Raw genomic sequence first — 24,411 nt, forward strand, 5'->3', positions numbered from 1 at the left:
AGTAAATTTGCAGATGATACAAAGGTTGGTGGAGTTGTGGATACCGAGGAGGGCTATTGTCGTCTGCAAAGGGACTTGGATAGGTTGCAGTGCTGGGCTGAAAAGTGGCAGATGGAGTTTAACCCTGAAAAGTGTGAGGTCGTCCATTTTGGAAGGACAAACACGAATGCAAAATACTGGGTTAACGGTAGGGTTCTTGGGCATGTGGAGGAGCAGAGAGACCTTGGGGTCTATGTGCATAGATCGTTGAAAGTTGCAACTCAAGTGGATAGGGCTGTGAAGAAGGCATATGGGGTGTTAGCGTTCATTAGCAGAGGGATTGAATTTAAGAGCCGTGAGGTGATGATGCAGCTGTACAGGACCTTGGTAAGGCCTCATTTGGAGTACTGTGTGCAGTTCTGGTCGCCTCATTTTAGGAAGGATGTGGAAGCCTTGGAGAGGGTGCAGAGGAGATTTACCAGGATGTTGCCTGGAATGGAGAATAAGTCTTACGAGGAAAGGCTGAACATTCTAGGCCTCTTCTCATTAGAACGGAGAAGGATGAGGGGTGACATGATAGAGGTTTATAAGATGATCAGGGGAATAGATAGGGTAGACAGTCAGAAACTTTTTCCCCGGGTGGAGCAAAGCGTTACAAGGGGTCATAAATTTAAGGTGAAGGGTGGGAGATATAAGGGGGATGTCAGGGGAAGGTTCTTTACCCAGAGAGTGGTCGGGGCATGGAATGCCTTGCCTGGGGAAGTTGTTGAGTCAGAAACTTTAGGGACTTTCAAACGGCTTTTAGATAGGTATATGGATAAAGGAGAATGATGGGGTATAGATTAAATTGTCCTTGACAGAGGACAAAGGATCGGCACAACATCGTGGGCCGAAGGGCCTGTTCTGTGCTGTATTTTTCTATGTTCTATGTTCTATGTTCTAAAACACTCGAAACACAACGGCTCTTTTAAGAGCCACCCACAATCTCTCTGAAAAAACTGCACCAACATCTCTCTAGAATTGGTTTATTTCATTGGTTTTAATGCTCAGTAACTCTCTGGAACTTTCTCACTGTCTTTGTGTTTTCTGTTTCAATCTGGTATGGAGATTCTGGGAAGATGAGTTTCACTGCCTGGGAGGATCTTTGTGGTTTTCCTGCAGAAACACAAAACAAAGTATCTTTTCAGAGTCACACACCGCCTCATAGGGACAGCAGTGACCTGGGAACGGGAGCTGGGGTGTGTTTTATGCCGGAAATATCAGTTAATGATTTATGTTGTGCTCTCGTTATATTGCAATCTCTGAATTGAGCCTTTCCACCACACCAGGGTTATGGGGAGAGTTTTCATCGTTTCTTTACCAAACGTACAGACGATGTTATAAAGTTACTGATTTATCCAGATGGCGGATTCTCCCCTCACAGTGAAAAGTAACATCACACCTTCACATCTGCCCATTGTTTTATAATTGAATAATTAGTCAAATGGAATTATTTGTGATGTTATTTCCCCCGAGACGGTGTTTCCTGCAGTGAAACTGATCAGTTTCAGCTCAGTCATTCAGGGACCTGGAATTCCTGCAGTTTAAGCCCGCTGTCACCCCAGCCCACTTCTGATTGGTCACCCTCTTCTCATAAAGTCAGTGACAGCACATGAGGAGGCCATTCGCCCCATTAAATCCATGTCGGGTTTCCAATCTGTTCAGTCCCCGACTCAATCCCCAAATCCCTGCGGGTCAAAATGACCGTGGCAGGACTCGAACCTGCATTCTTCTGATAACATCATAGAATATACCGAAGTCAGACGCCTTATCCATTGGGCCACGCAGCCATTAGCTTACATGAATGATTCAATCAGAGAACCTCGAAGCACAAAATACAAAAAATCATTGGTTGAACCTGTCAACCTGGCAGAACATTTGAATTTGTGAAAGCCGCCAATTTCACTGTGGAAAAGAAGTGATCGACTGGAAAAGTACATAAAAATCTATTTTCCCGTAGCGGTTTAAATAAACTTTTAAAACACAATTTTGCTTTTACCGACTCAAATTGCTGGTGCTATTTTATGAACAGCTTTATTTTGCCAATTTTTGTCAACTTCTCATCCGTAACTGACAGTAAAAGACTCCGTTCAGCAATCTTTCACGCGACAAATAACTCAAACTCGGTGTGGAAGTAATAAATTACAGACTATTGGTAATTCCCCTTCACACAGGCTTCAGGGGGACAGTGAGAAGCCACTGAAATAGTTGCTTCATTCTTTTAAAAGGTTCCCATTCTGTCCTGTTACTGACGTGTTGGAATCAGATTTGTATTTAACAAGTTATTTCTGTGAAAACAAAATCCTCAACAGACCAGCTGGGAATCTAGGAATCACTGTAGTAAAATAAAAGGCTTTTAATTGAGAAGATGGGACCTTCTCACCAGCAGCCGGGTTACATTCCCCTCACATCCTTACACAGTGAGCTGCTCGTTCCCTCGAGAAATCGACAGCAGCAGTTGGAAGTTCAGTAAAAGGATCGGTTCATTGAGACAAGTTTCTGACTGACAGGTGGTGCTGAATATTAATACAAGAAGGTCCTGGAATGAGAAACAAGTGTCCAGAGTGGGGTCTGAAATCAGGACAGGGAAATGGCCAGCACTGACACAGATCATTTCATTATTACATTGATATCTGACTGTCTATGAGGAGAAGCGAGTTAAACACATGATGGTGAAAGGAATGGAAGATGACGCTGGTTGTTCCAGATAAAGAGGGATAGACAGAGGTGTGGGTACAGCAGACTTCAGACAGTAATCAGCCCTTTTAGATACTGTCGGTGGATCTGAAAAGAGCCGTTGGGATAGGGAAAAAAGCTCTTTGTTTAAAAACCCTCAAATAGCGACCTTGTAATTGGTCAGCTTACTAATGTTTTAGTTAGTGTAATTTATGAATAATTACTAATTAGAAAGTGCTGTTTGGACAGAGTGTAAAGCTGTGAGTTGATGTGTGAGGGACTTCACTGACTAGGGGAAAGAGGTGCTCTTTGGTCTCTCTTATCTTTTCTGCCTTTTCAGCCTCCATGGTCCAGGGGAAGAAGCTGATCGGTGAGTAACTGGTAAATTATTCTACTTATTACACTTATTACACGAGCAATAATGAGTTTGTAAATCTAAGTAATGGCAGGGCAGCTCGAAAAGTAAAAGTTCGAAATTGGGGGAAGGCAAATTTTACAAAACTGAGAGGTGATTTGGTGGATGTGGACTGGATACAACTACTTGAAGGAAACCCCAAGGATGTTTTCTCAGTCCATTAAGAGCAAGAGGATAACTAAGGAAAGGGTATGACCTATCAGAGATGTACAAGGGAACATCTGTGTGGATCCAGAAGATGTGGGCTGGGTTCTTAATGAGTTTTTTGTCTCTGCCTTCACAAAGGAGAGGGATGATGCAGACATTGTAGTAAAAGAAGAGGAGTGTGAAATATTAGATACAATAAGCATAATGAGAGTGGAAGTACTAGAGCGTCTGACATCCTTGAAAATGAATAAATCACCAGGGCCAGATGGTTTGCATCTGAGGTTGTTAAAGGAAGCCAGGGAGGAAATAGTGGATGCGCTGAGGATCATCTTCAAATCCTCACTGGATATGGGGGAGGTGCCGGAGGATTGGAGGTCTGCGAACGTTGTACTATTATTTTAAAAGGATGTGAGGGATAGGCCAAATAGTTATAGACCGGTCAGTCTGACCTCGATGGTGGGTAAATTATTAGAATCAATTCTGAGGGACAGGATAAACTACCACTTAGAAAGACATGGATTAATCAGGGATAGTCAGCATGGATTTGTTAAGGGAACGTCATGTCTGACTAACTTGATTGAGTTTATTGAGGAAGTAACAAGGAGCATTGATGAGGATCGTGCGGTGGATGTAGTTTACATGGATTTTAGTAAGGCATTTGATAAGGTCCCACATGGCAGACTGGTCAGTAAAATGAAAGCCCATGGGATACAGGGGAATGTGGCAGGTTGGATCCAAAATTGACTCAGTGGCAGGAAACAAAGGATAGTAGTCAACGATGTTTTTGCGAATGGAAAGCAGTTTTTAGTGGCGTTCCACAGGGCTCAGTGTTGGGTCCCTTGCTGTTTGTGGTATATTTTAATTATTTGGAATTAAATGTGGGAGGTATGATTGGGAAATTTGCTGATGACACAAAAATTGGCCGTGTAATTGATAGTGAGGAGGATGGCTGTCGACTTAAGAATGATATGAATGGATTAGTTGAGTGGGCGGAAAAGTGGCAAATGGAATTCAATCTGGAGAAGTGTGAGGTAATGCATTTTGGGAGGGCAAACAAAGTAAGGGAATACACAATAAACGGGAAGATATTGAGAGGGGTAGACGAAGTGAGAGACTTTGGAGTGCATGTCCACAGGTCCCTGAAAGTGACAGGATAGGTAGATAGAGTGGTGAAGAAGGCATATGGAATGCTTTCCTTTCTTGGTCGACAAAAGCAGGGATGTAATGCGAGAACTGTTTAAAACGGTGGTTTGGCCACAGCTGGAGTATTGCGTACAGTTCTGGTCATCACATCACAGAAAGGACATAATTGCTGTGTAGAGAGTACAGAGGAGATTTACAAGAATGATACTGTGGGTGGCTCTGAAAAGAACCTTTGGGTATTTGATAAAATCCTGGCAGATTGACTTGGTTTTGGTGCCCGGAGCGCTGGTTTTCTTGGGCAGCACCATGGCCTAGATATTAGGCAGCACCCAGCCATGAGTGATGGTCACCCCTCCCAGCAGCTTGGTGAGCTCCTTGTCATTCTGGACAGCCAGCTGTAGGTGTCTGAGGATGTTGCGGGTCTTCTTGTTGTCCTGGGCTGCGTTACTGGCCAACTCGAGGATTTCAGCGGTCAGATACGCGAGCACAGCAGCCAGATAGACCGGGGCTCCGGCACCCACATGCTCAGCATAGTTGCCCTTTCTCAGGAGCCTGTGTACACGGCCCACCGGGAACTGCAGTCCAGCCCGGGAGGAGGGAGACTTGGCCTTGGACCGAGCTTTCCAGCCGGTCTTTCCTCTTCCAGACTTTTCTTTTCCAAAAATATACTTGAGGACATTCCGTGCAGACCACTGCCTGATGGATTAGTGGTCAAAGGTGTTTTTCCACACAAACATTTCCACGAACGCACAGTCCAACTGGATGGAGCGTTCCGTGACACTGTGACCAAATCCATCCTTCGCAACACCGGGGACAGATTGAACCTCAGCACGTAGTGACACTTGGTGTTTGCATACTGGGGCTCTACGCACAGCTTGATGCAGCCACATACTAAGGCGGCCATCAGGTTGAGGGCGACGTTGAGTACATTTTTTCGCCTTTATCCAGAGGTTTGAACATCGTGTCCCTCTGGACCCTGTCCATTTTGCATCTTCAGATAAAGTGGGAAATGGCTCGTGTGACCGCCACAGCGCAGGAGTGGGGTATGGGCCAGACCTGTGCCACTTACAGCAACAACGTGAGCACCTTGCACCTGATGACCAGGTTCTTACCCGTAATAGAGAGAGAACGCTGCTCCCACATTTTTTTTAAATTTCCAAAATATACTTTATTCATAAAAATCTGGAAAAATTACATTGCCAAACAGTTTCCAAACAGCACCAAAAAATACAAACATTGCAAGGGGGATCAGTTTCCTTCAATACTGTCATGAGTTTCTTCCCAACCCTTGTTACATTTGTGATATTGTCCAGTGTTTATTTGCGCAGTGTCTCACGGTCTTTTGCACAACTGCCTTGGCTAATTTCAAGTCATATAATGTTCTGGTTGCTGGTTTCATGTTGTACATCAGGTCGGTTCTGCTTTTTGATTCAATCACAGATGTCATCTCTGCTGAGTAGGTGGGGAAGAGACAGTTGCCCACCTCCTTCTGGAATGTGTCTTTGCAAAGCAGGTGTGGAAAGAGATGCAGTTGTTTTTGTCGAGGTTCATCCCAAGCAGCTCTGTAACGCAGGGGTCTGTGCTCTGCGGGCTGTTCCCAGGGATGCACACCGAGATAAACATCAACTGCTGCTGGAGGACCATCAATTCGGTGATAGACACTCTTTGGTCTGCCCGAAAGTTGCTGGTCTTCCAGCGCAAAAAGTTGTCCACGACCGAGTGTTGCAGACTGGCACATTCCAAGGTCCAGGACTACGTGCTGAGGGACGCACTAAAGCTTGGGGTAGCCGCTGCAAAGGCTCAATGGGGAAAGACCACTGTGTAAGGTCCTCCCGCTATAGTGAACTAAGGAACTGGACCCATGGGAAACCCCTCGGGCTGTATACACCAAATATGGTTTTGCTGTAAACTGTGCATGGCAGGTAAAATGGAATGGAAGGGTTGTGAGGCAACTCACTCCTCTATTGAAGAAAACTGATTTCTTTCACACTTTTTGGAATGTCATCGAGTCATGGAGAGATACAGCACTAAAACAGGCCCTTTGGCCCACCGAGTCTGTGCTGACCACCAAACACCCATTTACACTAATCCTACATTAATCCCATATTCCCTACCACATCCCCACCTTCCCTCAATTCTCCTACCACCTACCTACACACGGGGCAATGTCCAATGGCCAATTTACCTATCAACCTGCAAGTCTTTGGCTGTGGGAGGAAACCAGAGCACCAGGCGGAAACCCACGCGGTCACAGGGAGAACTTGCAAACTCCACACAGGCAGTACCCAGAACTGAACCCGGGTCGCTGGAGCTGTGAGGCTGCAGTGTTTTTTTCCAGATTTTTATGAATAAAGTATATTTTGGAAAAACAAAATTCTTAATGAAGTAGGCGCAGTCGATGGGTGCACCTCCTTCACTATCTTTCACCGCCACCCTAACGGTGTTACACACCCCCTGGCCTGGAGCTCTGGTGTTGGTTGCAGCCATTTTTACTTGACGTTTTCCTGGGACAAGTACTAAATCCTCAACTGACAGGGAAACCACCACCACGGTAGATCTCCAATCCCAAAGGGCGAAATGCCCTAAATACGGTGCTGAAACCACCTCCCATCCCCAAAGAAACACAAAAACAGCACCTGTATTATCAAACGCCACTGATCACGGTCTCTCCCCTGCCAGCTAAGTCCACGCATTGAGGTGGAGAAGTGTGTACTTGGAGCTACGAAGAAACGAGCACGAGTGTTTATAGCAAAAAATAATTGGGAGCTGAAACACTGTCCAGCAACAGCTAGTAAATTCTATTTTTGATTCATATAATCAGGGGTGAGTGCAAAAGCAGACCCCCAACTATCACAAATTCTGCAGTTGAGTATCCCACATTTGAAGACATCACAGGCATCAGCAAACCCACAGTACAATAGGTTAGCCTCATCCTGGGAGAACTTTTTTCTTTATTTCCAAAATATACTTTATTCATAAAAATCTGTAAAAATTACATTCCCAAACAGTTTAAAACAGCATCAAGTCAAAAAATACAAACAGTGCAAAGGTGATCAGTTTCCTTCTATACAATCATGAGTTGCCTCACAACTCTTCCATTTCATTGTCATTTTACATTTACAGCACACAGAATTTTCCCGATACAGTTCGAGGGGTTTCCCATGGATCCAGCCCCTCAGTTCAGCTTGGTGGGGGGACCTTACACTGTGGCCTTTCCCCATTGAGCCTTTGCTGCGGCTGCCCCAAGCTTAAGTGCACCCCTCAGCACGTAGTCCTGGACCTTGAAACGTGCCAGTCTGCAACATTCCGTCACAGACAACTCTTTGCACTGGAAGAGCAGCAAGTTTCTGGCAAACCAAAAGGCATCTCCCGCTGAATTGATAGTCCTCCAAGCAGTTGATGTTTGTATCAGTGTGCGTCCCTGGGAACAGTCTATAGAGCACAGACTCCTGTGTTATCAAGCTGCTTGGAATAAACCATGACAAAAACCACTGTATTGCTTTGAACTTTTTTTTTTATTTCCAAAATATACTTTATTCATAAAAATCTGCAAAAATTACATTGCCAAACAGTTTCAAACAGCACCAAAAAATACAAACATTGCAAGAGAGATCAGTTTCCTTCCAGACTATCATGAGTTTCTTCACAACCCTTCCATTTCACTATTGTTATGCCAATTACAGTTTCACATTTACAGCAAAAGAAAATATCAACAAAACAGTTCGAGGAGTTTCCCATGGATCCAGCCCCTCAGTTCAGCTTGGTGGGAGGAACCTTACTTTTTTTTTCCAAAATATACTTTATTCATAAAAATCTGTAAAAATTACATTGCCAAACAGTTTCCAAACAGCACCAAAAAATACAAACATTGCAAGGGAGATCAGTTTCCTTCAATACTGTCATGAGTTTCTTCCCAACCCTTCTGTTTCACAATTGTCATGTTAATTACAGTTTTACATTTACAGCAATTGAGAATATTAACGATACAGTTCGAGGGGTTTCCCATGGATCCAGCCCCTCAGTCCAGCTTGGTGGGGGAACCTTACACTGTGGTCTTTCCCCATTGAGCCTTTGCTGCGGCTGCCCCAAGCATTAGTGCGTCCCTCAGCATGTGGTCCTGGACCTTGGAATGTGCCAGTCTGCAACATTCGGTCGTGGACAACTCTTTGCGCTGGAAGACCAGCAAGTTTCGGGCAGACCAAAGGGCGTCTTTCACCGAATTGATAGTCCTCCAGCAGCAGTTGATGTTTGTCTCGGTGTGCGTCCCTGGGAACAGCCCGTAGAGCACAGACTCCTGTGTTACAGAGCTGCTTGGGATGAACCTCGACAAAAACCACTGCATCTCTTTCCACACCTGCTTTGCAAAGGCACATTCCAGGAGGAGGTGTGCGACCGTCTCTTCCCCACCACAGCCAACGCGGGGGCACTCTGCGGAGGGGGCGAGACTTCGGGTGTGCATGAAGGATCTGACGGGGAGGGCCCTTCTCACCACCAGCCAAGCTACGTCTTGGTGCTTGTTTGAAAGTTCTGGTGATGAGGCATTCCGCCAAATGACTTTGACGGTCTGCTCGGGGAACCATCCGACATGATCCACCGTTTCCTTTTCCCGTAGGGCCTTGAGGACATTCCGTGCAGACCACTGCCTGATGGATCGGTGGTCAAAAGTGTTTTCCCGCAGAAACTGCTCCACGAAGGATAGGTGGTACGGCACCGCCCAACTGCATGGAGCGTTCCGCGGCAATGTGACCAGGCCCATCCTTCGCAACACCGGGGACAGATAGAACCTCAGCACGTAGTGACACTTGGAGTTTGCGTACTGGGGATCAACACACAGCTTGATGCAGCCGCACACGAAGGTGGTCATCAGGATGAGGGCCACGTTGGGTACATTTTTCCCGCCCTTGTCCAGAGATTTGAACATCGTGTCCCTCCGGACCCGGTCCATTTCCGTGCTGCTGGAGGACCATCAATTTGGTGATAGACACTCTTTGGTCTGCACGAAATCTGCTGGTCTTGCAGCGCAAAAAGTTGTCCACGACCGAGTTTTGCAGACTGGCACATTCCAAGGTCCAGGACTACATGCTGAGGGACGCACTTTTATTAAGGTTGTTAAGATAAAGATTCTTTCACTTCAAAGGTGATCAGAGGGCGAGAGAGAGACAGAGGGAAATGTCCCGACTCCAGAAAAGAATGCAAAATCTGCTCTGGCTGCAGTCGATGGGAGTCGAGGTCAAGGAGGACTTCCAAGAGGTGAAGAACCAGCAGGCCTCGCTCTTTGCCACGGAGGCCTCCAAGATCATCTTCCGGTCCAGAGTCCTCCCCATTGAGCAGGATGAGACGTGCTCACGTTTCTTCTTCCAAAATGTAAACAGAGAGAGCTCTGTTATCAGCAGCTTGAAGGAACAGGATGGCTCAGTAACGTCTTTGCAATCCAACACAGCGGCACAGTGGCGCAGTGGTTAGCACCTCAGCCTCACAGCTCCAGTGACCCGGGTTCAATTCTGGAGACTGCCTGTGTGGAGTTTGCAAGTTCTCCCTGTGTCTGCGTGGGTTTTCTCCGGGTGCTCCGGTTTCCTGCCAAAAGACTTGCAGGTTGGTAGATAAATTGGCCATTATAAATTGCCACTAGTATAGGTCGGTGGTTGGGAAATATAGGAACAGGTGAGGATATGGTAAGAATATGGGATTAGTATAAATGGGTGGTTGATGGTCGGCACAGACTCGGTGGGCCGAAGGGCCTGTTACAGTGCTGTATCTCTAAAAAAATATTAAGGATCAGCAAATCCTTTAATGCTGGGCTGCAAGACGCGAAGCCCACAGACAGCACGGCTTCCCAGTTCTTCCTGTCATCTATCACAGAGGTCTTAGATGACAGCAGGAGGGAGAGACTGGACAAGCCGCTAACTCTGGACGAGCTGACAAAGGCCATCAGGTCCATCGAGACGAGTACATCTCCCGGAAGCGACGGCTTACCGGTTGAGTTGTATTCGGCCCTGTGGGACTGGGTCGGCCCAGACCTGCTGGAAGTATACGACAGTATGCTCCTGGCCAGCAGCATGTCAGAATCCATGAGGAAAGGCATCATCACCCTCATCTACAAGCGGAAGGGGGTGAGGGCGGAAATCAGAAATTGGCATCCCATCTCACTTTTTAATGCAGATTACAAGATTCTGTCCAAAGTCATCGCCAGTCGAGTCAAGTCTGCTCTGGAGTTGGTGATTCACCCTGACCAGGCCTGCACTGTACTCAGCAGGAAGCTCTCTGATAGTCTCACACTACTCAGGGATATGGACATCTGCCTCATCAGCTTGGACCAGGAGAAGATTTTTGATGGGATATTGCACACATTCATGATGGACGTGCTCTCCAAAATGGGGTTTGGGGAGGGAATCTGCAATTGGTTCAAACTGCTTTCCACAAACATCAGTAGTGCAGTCTCAATCAATGGGTGGGAATCATAAAGTTTCTTGATCCAATCTGGAGTCAGACAGGGCTGTCCTCTCTCCCCTGTCTTGTCTGATTGCTGTATCGAACCTTTTGCAGAGTCCATTAGGAAGGATGCAGGCATAAGAGGGGTGACAATCCCAGTCAGTGGACGCACTCAGGTAAAAGCCTCCCTGCACATGGACAATGTTGCTGTCTTCTGCTCGGATCCACCATCCCCTCGCAGACAGATGAGCATCTGCGACCAGTTCGAACCAAAGCCAACTATGGCAAGAGTGAGGCCATGTTCTTTGGGAACCGGGCCGACCGATCCTTTGTCCCCTTCACCATCAGGTCAGACTACCTGAAGGTGCTGGGGATATGGTTCGGAAGGGCCGGGGCCTGCTCCAAAACCTGGAAGGAGTGAGTGGCCAGGGTGCACAATAAACTGAGTGTGTGCGAGCAGCGATCTCTCTCCATTGTGGGTAAGAAAATGGTCATCAGGTGCGAGGCACTCTCGTTGTTGCTGTACGTGGCGCAGGTCTGGCCCATACCCCACTCCTGCACTGTGGCAGTCACCCGAGCCATTTTCCGCTTTATCTGGAGATCTAAAATGGACCAGGGCGGGAGGGACACGATGTTCAAACCTCTGGACAAGGGCGGGAAAAATGTACCCAACGTCGCCCTCATCCTGATGACCACCTTCGTGTGCAGCTGCACCAAGCTGTGTGTAGAGCCCCAGTACACAAACACCAAGTGTCACTATGTGCTGAGGTTTTATCTGTCCCCGGTGTTGCGAAGGATGGGTCTGGTCACATTGCCGCGGATCGCTTCATCCAGTTGGACTGTGCCGTACCAGCTATCCTTCGTCGGAATGTTTCTGCGGGAAAACAGCTTTGACCACCAATCCATCAGGCAGTGGGCTGCATGGAATGTCCTCAACGCCCTACGGGAAAAGGAGATGGTGGATCCGGTCGGATGGTTCCCCGAGCAGACTGCCAAAGTCATTTGGCAGAATGCCTCATCACCAGAACGTTCAAACAAGCACCAAGATGTAGCTTGGTTGGTGCTAAGAAGAGCCCTTCCTGTCAGATCCTTCCTGCATGCCCGAAGTCTCACCCCCTCCACACGCGGCCCTCGAGGTGGCTGCGGTGGGGAAGAGGCAGTTGCCCACCTCCTTCTGGAATGTTTCTTTGCAAAGCAGGTGTGGAAAGAGATGCAGTGGTTTTTGTTGAGGTTCATCCCAAGCAGCTCTGTAACACATGAGTCTGTGCTCTACGGGCTGTTCCCAGGGATGCACACCGAGATAAACATTAACTGCTGCTGGAGGACCATCAATTTGGTGATAGACACTCTTTGGTCTGCCCGAAACCTGCTGGTCTTGCAGCGCAAAGAGTTGTCCATGACCGAGTTTTGCAGACTGGCACATTCCAAGGTCCAGGACTACGTGCTTACGGACGCACTAAAGCTTGGGGTAGCCACTGCAAAGGCTCAATGGGCAAAGACCACTGTGTAAGGTCCCCCCGCCATAGTGAACTGGGCAGCTGGACCCATTGGAAACCCTTGGGCTGTATACACCAGGTATGGGTTTGCTGTAAAATGTCCATGTCAGGTAAAATGGAATGGAAGGGTTGTGAGGCAACTCACTCCTGTATTGAAGAAAACTGATTTCCTTTGCACTTTTTGGAATGTCAACTTGGTGCTGTTTTGAACTGTTGTATAATGCATTTTTTTACAGATTTATATGAAGAAAGCATATTTTTAGGAATAAAAACCTGGGGATTCATATGCATAGTTCTTTGACGGTGGCAGGACACATTGAGAAAGTAGTTAGCAAAGCATATGGGATCTTGGGCTTCATAAATGGAGGTACTGAGTACAAAAGTAGGGAAGTTATGCTGAACCTGTATAAATTTCTAGTTGGGCCACAACCAGAGAATTGCATCCAGTTCTAGTCAACACACTTTTGGAGGGATGTGAGTGTCCTTGAGAGGGTGGAGGAGATTTAACAGAATGGTTCCAGACATGAGGGATTTTAGCTGTAAGGTTAGGTTGGAGAAGCTGGGGTTGTACTCCTTGCAGCAAAGGAGATTGAGGGGAGATTTGATAGACATGTACAAGATTATAATAGATATGACAGGTTTAGATAACTTACAGGGCAATGGGGATAGAGCGGGGGAATGGGACTGAATGGATTGATTTACATGGGCTTGATGGGCAAAATGACTTCCTGTACTGTAGTGACTCCAGGACTCAATGACTCTCTCTCCTTCTCTCTCTTTCTCTCTCTCTCTCTCTGTCTATCGCTTTACCTCTCTCTGCCTCTCTCTCTCTATCTGTCTTGAGCTGGTCCTCTAACTTTCTATCGCACTCTCTCTCTCTCTCTTTTTTCACACTCTCTCTCTCCATTACACACATATTTGTCAATCACATGTCAAAGAAGGAAGCGTAATGAAGGAATGTCTGCGCCCTTGAAAATGTTTCCAGCAGAATAGTTAAATGTTTAAAGTTTCTGTAGGGAGTTTGACCTGAGATGGTGAGACACAAGGATGTGAGGTTATTAAAGTCTTCACCAAATGTAATAGGGAATAATTTTCTTCACTGGTGAACCCAAAGGAACAAATATGGCACAAGAATGAGAAAAGTCAGAGGATTGAGAAACATCCAATGGTTCTTCACATATACAAGTCAGCAGACCCACAGAAAAACAGTAGGTTGAGAGTTCAGATCCAGTGATAGACTGGACAAATATCAAGCCAGTGCTTTTTTCTTTATAAACCTGACATCTGTCCACTTGGCTATTGCACCTCGTCTCGATGTATCTGATAATACTGATACTATTTGTATTCCACAGTTGCTTTGAAATCACAGGCAATATAAATGGATTGGGAATGTCAATGGTCAGGAACCATTAATGGATTGGGAAAGTCAATGGACTGGAAAATATCAGTGGATTGGGTATTTCTATAGACTGAGTTATTTCAATGGATTGGGACAGTTCAGTACATTGTGAAACATCAACGGATTAGGAAACAGGAATTAAAGGGACAGATGAAGTTCAACCTGGAAAAGTGTGAAGTGATTCATTTTGGAAGGTCGAATTTGAATGCAGAATACAGGCTTAAAGACAGGATGCTTGGTAGTGTGGAGGAACAGAGGGATCTTGGGGTCCATGTCCATAGATCGCTCAAAGTTGCCACCCAAGTTGATAGGGTTGTTAAGAAGGCGTATGGTGTGTTGGCTTTCATTAACAGGGGGATTGAGTTTAAGAGCCACGAGGTTATGCTGCAGCTCTATAAAGCCCTGGTTAGACCACACTTGGAATATTGTGTTCAGTTCTGGTCGCCTCATTATAGGAAGGATGTGGAAGCTTTAGAGAGGGTGCAGAGGAGATTTACCAGGATGCTGCCTGGACTGGAGGGTATGTTTTACGAAGAAAGGTTGAGGGTGCTAGGGCTTTTCTCATTGGAACGAAGAAGGATGAGAGGTGACTTGATAGAGGGGTACAAGATGATGAGAGGCATAGATAGAGTGGATAGCCAGAGACTTTTTCCCAGGGCAGAAAGGGCTATCACCAGGGGGCATAATTTTAAGGTGATGGAGGAAGGTTTCGGGGAGATGTCAGAGGTAGGTTCTTTACACAGAGAGTGGTGGGTGCGTGGAATGCACTGCCAGCGGTGGTAGTAGAAGCAGATACATTAGGGACATTTAAGCGACTCTTGGATAGGTACATGGATGATAGTAGAATGAAGGGTATGCAGGTAGTTTGATCTGAGAGTAGGTTAAAGGTTCGGCACAACATCGTGGGCCGACGGGCCTGTACTGTGCTGTACTGTTCTATGTTCTATGTTCCAGATGAAAGGATTGCATTAATCAATGGATTAGAATGTGGAGAGGCAGGAGAAAATGATGCCATTTTAAGTGGGGGGCCGGGGGTTAGTAGCAACAGACCAGGGCTATTTTACTGTCTATCTCACTCCTTTCTTCTATCTGGCTCATTATCACATCCTCTGTCTCTCAGAGCGGTGGGAATCGCTGGAACCCACACTTGTTGCTCAGGTTGTTTGGTTCCGGGAAAATACAAGGTCCACATCAGATTGACAGGAAGGATAAATGTGATTCAGAGCCAATCATATTCCTTTTGGTGATGTGTGCTCAGCCTTGTTATATCAGCAAAGGCAGCAGGAAATGCAAATCCTGAAGAGTTTTGATAGAGTAAAGAAGGAGAAAGTGTTGCCAGTGACAGAAGGGTCAGTAACCAGAGGAAACACATTTAAAGTAATTGACAAAAGAATTCGAGTTGTGATGAGGAGATTGTTTTTTCAGCAGTGTGTTGTTCTGGTCTGGAATGCAATCCTGAAAGGTCAGTGGAAGCAGATTCAATGTTAACTCTAAATGGAATTGGATATATACCTGACATGGAAAATATAACAGGGCAATGGGGGAAAGGACAGGAGTGCGGAATGTGGGATAAATAGAATAGCTCTATTAAATATCAAGCAAATGCACAGTAATAAGGTTCTGTGCTTGGACCTCAGATATTTTCACTCAATCAATGGCAGAGAAAGCTCGAGGAACCATGTGGCTTCTCGTCATGTTCTTCCCAGTGTCCAGGATAAAGTGCAACATGACACTGATTTCCAGATGGCCGACACAAATGCAACTGACATCTTTTCCGGAAACATCACTTTTAAAGTGATAAACTAATCATCAGGCATGGACGGGGATTGAACCCGTGATCTTCAGTTTACGAGACTGACGCCTTACCACTTGGCCACCATGCCTTTCCTGAATGGACACCTGAGGCTCCAGAGGAGGATTTGTGATTCTTTTTCAATTTGGTTGAAACAGCATCGAGAAACATGCACAGAAATAAAGAGGGATTGTGGAATGGGTAACAGATCAGCCTCATTTACATCATCAGCATCATGAAATCTTCATTCAGACGTTCCATTCCCATCCTCAGCTTTTCTCACATCTGTACAATAATATAAGAGTGGACATTGGGTTGTTGCTGGGCAGATTATATAAATAGACTATGTGCATCATCACAGGAAGTGCTGTAATATAATCTGTACGGCACCTCATGGAGAGTTGTAGATGAAACCTTCAATGCAAGATGTGCAGAGTAAACCCAGGTTATTTTAACCGTCAGATTCTTATAAATTCTGTACTAAGCCTTGACAGATATCAGAATATTATATGGGGGCCACAGTAAACCAAAGCGAAGATGGAGAAATCTTTGCCTGTACCTTTGAAAAGGTCACTGGACTGAACCAAGCCGAGGACTGGCCGAGATGGTTCCAGAGGTTTGCAAGGTATCGGACTGCATCGGGTCTCGTGCAGAAGCCAGACATGGAACAGGTCAGTACGCTATTGTCTGCAATGAAGGGAGTGTGCAGGCAACATCCTCATGAAGAACAGAAGGCAACATGTGAAGAAGTTATTAAGGCACTCAACCTATTTTAATTGAGGAAAAAAATGTCATCGTGGAACCAAAGTTAAAACGCTGCATTGCTGACAACGCAACCACCAGGTGACGCTGTACTAGCACATGCGCAAATGCAGCCTCTTCCACTGAAACGTCACTGTCTGTGACATTCAGGCAGCTGCCAGGCTTAAAGATGGAGCTCCTCAATTTATCACAGAAAACAACTTCGACCCAAAAATCCCCTCAAAGGTTGCCATCGCCGCCTCCGTCCCACCCCCAACAGTCCCCCGCTCCTTCTTGTGCATTATATAGTACCAAGTCATCTTAATTCACCTAAAGTGAATTACTTTCGGAGCAGTGACTGTCATTTCATAAGCAAATATGGCACATATCTACACAATGGACATGTTTTGGTTGATACTCGGAGAACGTTGCGCTGTTTGAAGTCTCATCAGAATGACAGCACCTCTGACAGTGCTGCACACCCTCTGTAATTCAGTGAGGTTTCATAGAGTCATAGAGTTATAATGCACAGAAACAGGCCCTTCGGCCATCGTGTCCGTGCCGGCCATCAAGTACCTATCTATTCTAATCCCATTTTCCAGCACGTGGCCGTAGCCTTGTATTCTGTGGCGTTTTGAGTTCTCATCTAAATACTTCTTAAATGTTGTGAGGGTTCCTGCCTCTACCACTCCTTCAGGCAATGTGTTCCAGATTCCAACCACCCTCGAGGTGAAACATTTTTTCCTCAAATCCCCTTTAAACAGTGCCATCCCATTCTCCGGACGATCTTTCCCCGCTTCCCCCCATCCCACTCTCTGACTGCTCACTCCCCGCTTCACCCACCACCACCCCCATCCTGCTCTCTGGCTGCTCACACTCCAGGCCATGGGCTCTGCCGCTTCCCTCCTCTCGGCCACTCGCTCCAACATTGCCCCATCACCCCTCGAGGCTCGCCTTGCTTTATCGGGTGGTGCGGTGAAAAATGATCGAATATTGGAGCGAGAGGCCGAGAGGAGGGAAGCAGCATGGCTTAGAGCTAGTGTCTGGAGGGACGTGGGGGGGAAGCGGGGCGTGAGTGGACGGAGAGAGGGCAGTGCGGGGGTGGGGGGGGGGTAGCAAGCGGCCGGAGGGCGGGGGAGCGGGGTAGCGAGGAGCGGGCAGTGAGCGGCCTGGAGTGAGTGGCTGAGAGGGGGTAGAGAGTTTTCCCGTGCATGCGCCACTTCCTCCTGGAAGACGTAGGCTGAGCATGCACAGCATCTCAGAGCGCAGGAGACTGTTTGTGCATGTGCGCAGCTTGGAGCGCTCTGATGACGTCGGCTGGCTGCTGCATTGTCAGGAATCACTTTGAATTTAATAAGCGTACAAAACAGAAAGGGGAGAGTATTCATTCATTTATCAATGACTTGTACAATCTCACGGAGGTTTGTGAATACGGCAACTTAAGGGAAGAGCTGAATGGAGACAGGATTGTGTTCGGGGTATTAGACAACACCCTTTCAGATCATCTACAGTCCAGGGCTGATCTCACATTAACGAAAGAGTATCAATTGAGCAGCCAAGCAGAGGTTAGAAAGTTTAACCAATCCGTTGTTCGAGGGGACAGGGAGAGTCTGATCTCGAGAGTTGCAGACTCAATTGAATTTGTTAAGAAAACAAAAGGAAAAATTAGTGGGAAAAGACAAGAAAGACGGTAAGAGCATCTAGTGGTAGCTGCAACCAATTGCAGTAGGTGCGGCCGAGAGAGACGCAAGTGGGAAAACTGCCTCGCCAAAGAAGCTGAGTGTTTTTCCTGCAGAAAGTTGGGACACTTTCAGTCAGTGTGTGGCAGTAAAATACCAGCACTGAATATAATTAAAGGGAAATCCCCAGAGAGCAAAAACATGAATGAAGTACAGGATATCCAAAGTGTGGAAATACAATTTTTAGGTGAAATCCAGGAAATAAAGTGAGAGTAGCTGGACGACAGAAATTCTGAAATATTTTAAGACAGAGGTAGATAGATTCTTGATAAACAAGGGGGTGAAAGGTTATCAGGGGCAGGTGGGAATGTGGAGTTGAGGTTGCAATCAGATCAGCCATGATCTTATTGAATGGTGGAGCAGGCTCGAGGGGCCGAGTGGTCTACTCCTGCTCCTAATTGGTATGTTTGTATGTAAGAAAACATGTTCTAGATACAATGAGAACTATCATTTGTTTGGAAATGGATTTGAACCCTTTTATCAAAAGGTTATAGAGCTTTAATTTTTCTACAATTAACAGGCAAATCCTTGTGGAGTTGAGATTGACAGAAACAATGGGCTGGATTCTATAGAGCCCTCGACGTCGAGATCTGTGGTGGGGGTGGGGTGGGGGCCGCCTGAAGATGGCCCCGGATGAGACCCGCCACGGACCTCAATGCCGGCAGGGCCTAGCTCGATATTGCCGGCGACGGCGAGGCCTTGTGGGGACCTTCACCGCTCTGCAACGGGACCACAAACCTGCATTAATTATTATCCCATCACTTCATGATGTTCCGCTGCGATCTTCAGCCCTGTGGCCGGCACTGCCGTGCCTTCGGAGCCCCACCCGGGCAAATGAGGTGCAACACTGGTGGGGAGGGGGGAGAAGGTAAGTTTCTCAGTGTGGGGGTGGGAGGACGGAGTCAAATTAATGTCATGGGTGTAGGGGATGGTGGGAAGGGTTATAGTTTACAGTTTGTGCAGTTTTGGGCGGAAGGTCAGATAGTAAAGGTAGGTTTTGGGAGGGAAGGGCAAATAATTAATTTAACTGTTATTGGGGGGATGGGAGAGAGGCAAAAGCAATGTATTTATTTCATTTCATTTAATCTTCCTTTAAATATTTTCCAGTAGGACTAACAGCCATTTAAAAATTGCTGGCACTCCAGTACAGTACTAAAGCAGTGCTGCACTATCAGAAATGCTGTTTGTCAGGTGAGACAGAAAACTGAGGATCCCTCTGCCCTCTCAGGTGGATGTTAAAGGTACCATGGCACTATTTCAGAGAATAGAAGGGGAATTATTTCTGGGATGCTGGTCATTGTTTAACCCTGAATCAACATCACTTCAAAACAGATTATCTCGTTTTTATCACGTTGTTGTTTCTGGGAGCTTGCTGTGCGCACATTGGCCACCATGTTTCCTACACGACTACAGTGACTACACTTGGAAAGTCCTTCATTGGCTGTAAAAGGCTTTGCAACGTCCTGTGGCCGTGAAATGCAAGTCTTGCTTTTTCCATTGTTATCAGTGTCATTGTGATCAAAAGATAGGATTCGTGAACACAAAGTTTAAATCAATTTTGATTAAAATAATGTAAAAGCATCTATATTCTTGCACTGTACTTAATAATCTCCATCTTCCTATCCTTACAGAGTGCAATGTCATCGACCCTGAAATTGATTCCAGAATCTCATAGAATCTTAGACTCATAGAAAGTTTAAGGCACAGAAAGAGGCCACTTGGCCCTCAGACAATTTCAGCCCAGTTCTGATGAAAGGTCACAGATCTGAAACGTTAACTCTGTTTCTCTCTCCACAGGTGCTGCCAGACCTGCTGAGTATTTCCAGCATTTTCTGTTTTTATTTCAGATTTCCAGCATCTGCAGTATTTTGCTTCTGTGTTACTTTGAAAGTTAAAACTGAACCACCTGTTTACAATTCACACTGGGGTCTCCCATGAAATGATTCTGTATAATATTGATATAATGAGTACAGATTCCGACACAGAGCTTCCTGTGGGGAATTGGGGATATGAAAACCAGCAGACTCTGCAGGGATTTCCACTGGAAGCACAAATTCACAAAATCTACCTTTTGTATATCGATTCATTTTGATTGTCCTTCTGGAAAATTATTTTGAAACAATTTAAACATCAACCCACAGCTCCATGACTGGGCCAATTATGAGGTCATCCTCTGACAGGTCATGTGACAGTTGGAGCCACAACACATCAGAACCAGATTTGTGACTGGATTAAAACCCGGAATCCTGTCCCAATGGCTTTTCAAATAAAGCTGTTGCTGTTTGAAAACACTGCAGTTAAACTTTCTGCCTGATCATGAGGGGAGCGAGGGAGAAATTTACAAAACTCAATCCTTCAACAAAAGTTCATAAATCATTAATATCGAAATCATGTGAGGATTCATATGCAGTAGAGAGGCAAGCAGAATACAGAAAGTACAGAGGAGAGCTGAAAAAGGAAATGAGATCAGCAAGGGAATGTATGAGAAAAGATTAGCAGGTCACATAACTGGGAACACTGAAGTCTTTTACCAACATATGGACAGTCAATGAAAGCGTGAGTCAATTAGGAGATCCTGTGGAGGCAGAGGGTGTGGCTGAGGCACTAATTAAGTATCACAAAATAAGCGGATGCTGCAAATGTCACAGTAAAGGAGGAGGAAGTGAAGAAAATGGACAGGATGAAAATAGATAAAGTGGAGACAATTACAAGGTTGGCAGCTCTCACAGTGGAAAAGTCACCCAGTTTGAATGGGCTGCATCCTGGGTTGCTGAGGGAAGTAAGGGTGGAAATATCAGAGACTCGAACCACAATCTTTCAATCCTCCTTAAATATGGGAATGTTGCCAGAGGACTGGAGGATGCAGGCAAGCTTGGGTAGTTCGATCTTAGTTTAATTTGACCATTTTATAATGTATCCATTGTAATAACTAACAAGGTCAAGAAAGCCATTTTATTATTAACACATGAGCAAAGGAGCCATTTTGTGTTCAGTACTAACGTGCCGTGTAGAGGACACTATTTGTGCTTAAACATTAGCACAACACGGGAAGAAACGGTTACCGATTATAAGCTCTCACTCAATTGGTGCAGAGTATGAGCGCCAGGGGTTACTTCTGACAGTTGAAGAGATCATCGCATCTCATTGGATAGCTACCACCCACTCCAAGCTGGGTAGCCCCCAGTCAGTTACGTGCTGTCCTGCCACAACCTGCTTGCTTCAATGGGTGCTTGGAGCTTAGAGAGTCATCTCTCAACAGGCGGATCGATAATCAATGCACCAAGAAAAACAAGCTCAACAAAGAAGACACCAGTCCTTCGCATCACAAGCTGGAATGTGAGGACCATGTGTCCTGGCCTTACTGACACCCTTCTGCAGGTTGATGACACACACAAGACAGCTTTGATGGACAAATAACTCTCAAGGCTCAATGTGGACATTGCTGTGCTGCAAGAAACTGGACTCGTTCAAAGTGGATCCCTCAAAGAGAAACACTACACCTTCTTCTGGCAGGGGAAAGCCCAAGAGGCAACTCGTGAGCATGGAGTGGGTTTCACAGTAAAAAAACACGCTACTTGAGATGAGTGAACCACCCACAGTAGGCTCAGAGAGACTTCTTACTCTTCACTTGTCAACAAGCGTGGGCCCAGTTAATCTCATGTGCATCTATGTCCCGACACTCACCTCCACCCCAGATATCAAGGATCAATTCTATGTGACACTTGATACTGCCATCAGTAGAATTCCCAGCACTGAGGGACTGTACCTTCTCGGAGACTTCAACACAAGCTTGGGTACTGACTGCAGCTTGGCCAACGAGCATAGAGCACCAGGGGATTGGCAAGATAAATGAAAATGGACAGAGGTTGCTGGAGCTATGCTGTCACCATGGATTCTGTGTGATGAACAGCTACTTCCAGGTCAAGCTGTGCCACAGGGTGTCCTGGAGACATCTGAGATCATACCACTGGCACCAGCTAACCTTATCATCACCAGACATACCACGCTCAGCAGTGTCCTCATCACTCACAGCTATCACAGCGCTGACTGTGACACTGAGCACTCCCTGGTGTGTAACAAGGTCAGGCTTCAGCCAAGGAAGCTTCATCCATCCAAGAAGAACGTCGTCCTCAGATCAACACTTGACGAACCACTGATCCAGAAAGGACCCAGGAGTTCCTCAACATCCTCGATCAGGCTCTTTCAGACAACAATGCTCAAGGTCTCAGTGCGGTGTCAAAGTGGAATCATCTGTTAACAAGCAGATGGAAAGGTGAGTGGAGCATTACCTTAAACTCTACATAACGGAGAATATTGTCATTGAAGTGGCTCTCAGTGCCATTCCAGACTTCCCTGTCATGGAGGAGCTGGACAGTGACCCCACCATAGTGGAGCTCAACAAAGCAATTGACCATCTTGCCAGTGTTAAAGCCCCGGGAAGTGATGGTATTCCACCTGGAATCATCAAAAGTGGAAAAGCGGCTCTACTGCAGCATCTCCATGAACTTCTGTGTCTCTGTTGGAAGGAAAGATCTGCACCTCAAAACATGCGTGATGCAAACATTGTCACCTTGTACAACAATAAGGGGGAATCGCAGTGACTGCAGCAATTAGCAAGGCATCTCCTTGCTAAGTATTGTGGGGAAGGTCTTTGCTCGCATTGCTCTGACCAGATTGCAGACCCTGGCATCACACATCTATCCTGAGTCTCAGTGCAGCTTCAGAGCTGGTAGATCGACAGTCGACATGATTGTCTCACTTCGGCAGTTGCAGGAGAAGTACTGTGAACAGGACAGACCACTCTACATTGTCTTTACATATGAACATACGAATTAGGAGCAGGAGTGGGCCACTCGTCCCTTCGAGCCTGCTTCACCATTCAATAAGCTCATGGCTGAACTGATTACTCCACATTTCCATTTACCTCCGATAACCTTTCACCCCCTTGCAGATAAAGAATCCATCCATCTCTCCCTTAAAAATATTCAAAGACTCTGCTTCCACCGCCTTTTGAGGAAGAAAATTCCAAAGACTCACGACCCTCTGAGGGGGAAAATTGCTCCTCATCTCTGTCTTAAATGGGTGACCCCTTATTTTTAAACAGTGACCCCTAGCTCTAGATTCTCCCACAAGGGGAAACATCCTTTCCACATCCACCCTGTCAAAACCCCTCAGGATCTTGTATGTTTCAATCATGTCGCCTCTTTCTCTTCTAAACTCTAGTGGATACGAACCTAGCCTGTCCAATCTTTCCTCATAAGACAGCCCACCCATTCCATGTATTAGTCTAGTAAACCTTCTCTGTACGACCTCCAATGTATTTACATCCTTCCATAAATAAGGAGACCAGTACTGTACTCAGTATTGCAGAAGAGGTCTCACCAATGCCCTATATAGCTGAAGCATAACCTCCCTACTATTGTATTCAATTCCCCTGGCGATAAATGATAACATTCTATTAGCTTTCCTAATTACGTGCTGTACCTGCAGACTAACCTTTTGCGATTCGTGCACTAGAACACCCAGATCCCTCTGCATCTCAGATGTCTGCAATCTCTCACCATTTAGATAATATGCTTTTTTATTCTTCCTGCCAAAGTGGACAATTTCCCACTTTCCCACATTATACTCCATTTGCCAGGTCTTTGCCCAGTCACTTAACCTATCTATATCCCTTTGTAGCCCCCTTATGTCCTCTTCACAACCTACTTTCCGACCTATCTTTGTCATCAGCAAATTTAGCAACCATACTTTTGGTCCCTTCATCAAAGTCATTTCGAGAATTGTAGAAGGTTGAGGCCCCAGCACAGATCCCTGTGGACCACTCGTTACTTCTTGCCAACCAGAAAATGACCCATTTACGCGGACTCTCTGTTTCCTGTTCGCTAGCCAATCTTCTATCAATGCCAATATGTTACCTCTGACACCATGAGCTTTTATTTTCTGCAATAACCTTTGATATGTCACCTTATCCTACTGGAAATCGAAGTACAATACATCCACCGGTTCCCCTTTATCCACAGCACATGTAACTCCCTCAAAGAACTCCAATAAATTGGTTAAACATGATTTCCCTTTCACAAAACCATGTTGACTCTGCCTGGTTCCCTTAATGTTTTCTAAATGCCCTGCTATAACATCTTCAGTAATCGCTCCTAACATTTTCCCTAAGACAGATGTTAAGCTAACCGGCCTGTCGTTTCCTGCTTTCTGTCTCCCTCCCTTTTTGAATAAATGAATTACATTCGCTACTTTCCAATCTAACAGAACCTTCCCGAAGCGAGGGAATTTTGGAAAATTAAAACCAGCGCATCAACTATCTCACTAGCCACTTCAGGACCTGGCGACTTGTCAGCCCGCAGCTCCAACAATTTGTTTAGTACCACTTCCCTGGTGATTGTAATTTTCTTGAGTTC

At 46.0% G+C, this 24,411-nt stretch overlaps 2 non-coding genes across 2 annotated transcripts; both read right to left on the reverse strand.

Moving 5' to 3' along the window:
• Positions 1–1,719: 1,719 nt before the first annotated feature.
• Positions 1,720–1,808, reverse strand: trnar-ucg (transfer RNA arginine (anticodon UCG)). Its single transcript is given in 2 exon segments — positions 1,720–1,755; positions 1,772–1,808. It is a non-coding gene; the product is annotated as a tRNA-Arg (tRNA).
• Positions 1,809–15,534: 13,726 nt separating this feature from the next.
• trnat-cgu (transfer RNA threonine (anticodon CGU)) lies at positions 15,535–15,606 on the reverse strand. The gene has a single exon. It is a non-coding gene; the product is annotated as a tRNA-Thr (tRNA).
• Between the last annotated feature and the right edge of the window lie 8,805 nt (positions 15,607–24,411).

This window comes from Heterodontus francisci, unplaced genomic scaffold, assembly GCF_036365525.1.
Source record: "Heterodontus francisci isolate sHetFra1 unplaced genomic scaffold, sHetFra1.hap1 HAP1_SCAFFOLD_43, whole genome shotgun sequence".
Taxonomy (NCBI): Eukaryota; Metazoa; Chordata; class Chondrichthyes; order Heterodontiformes; family Heterodontidae; genus Heterodontus; species Heterodontus francisci.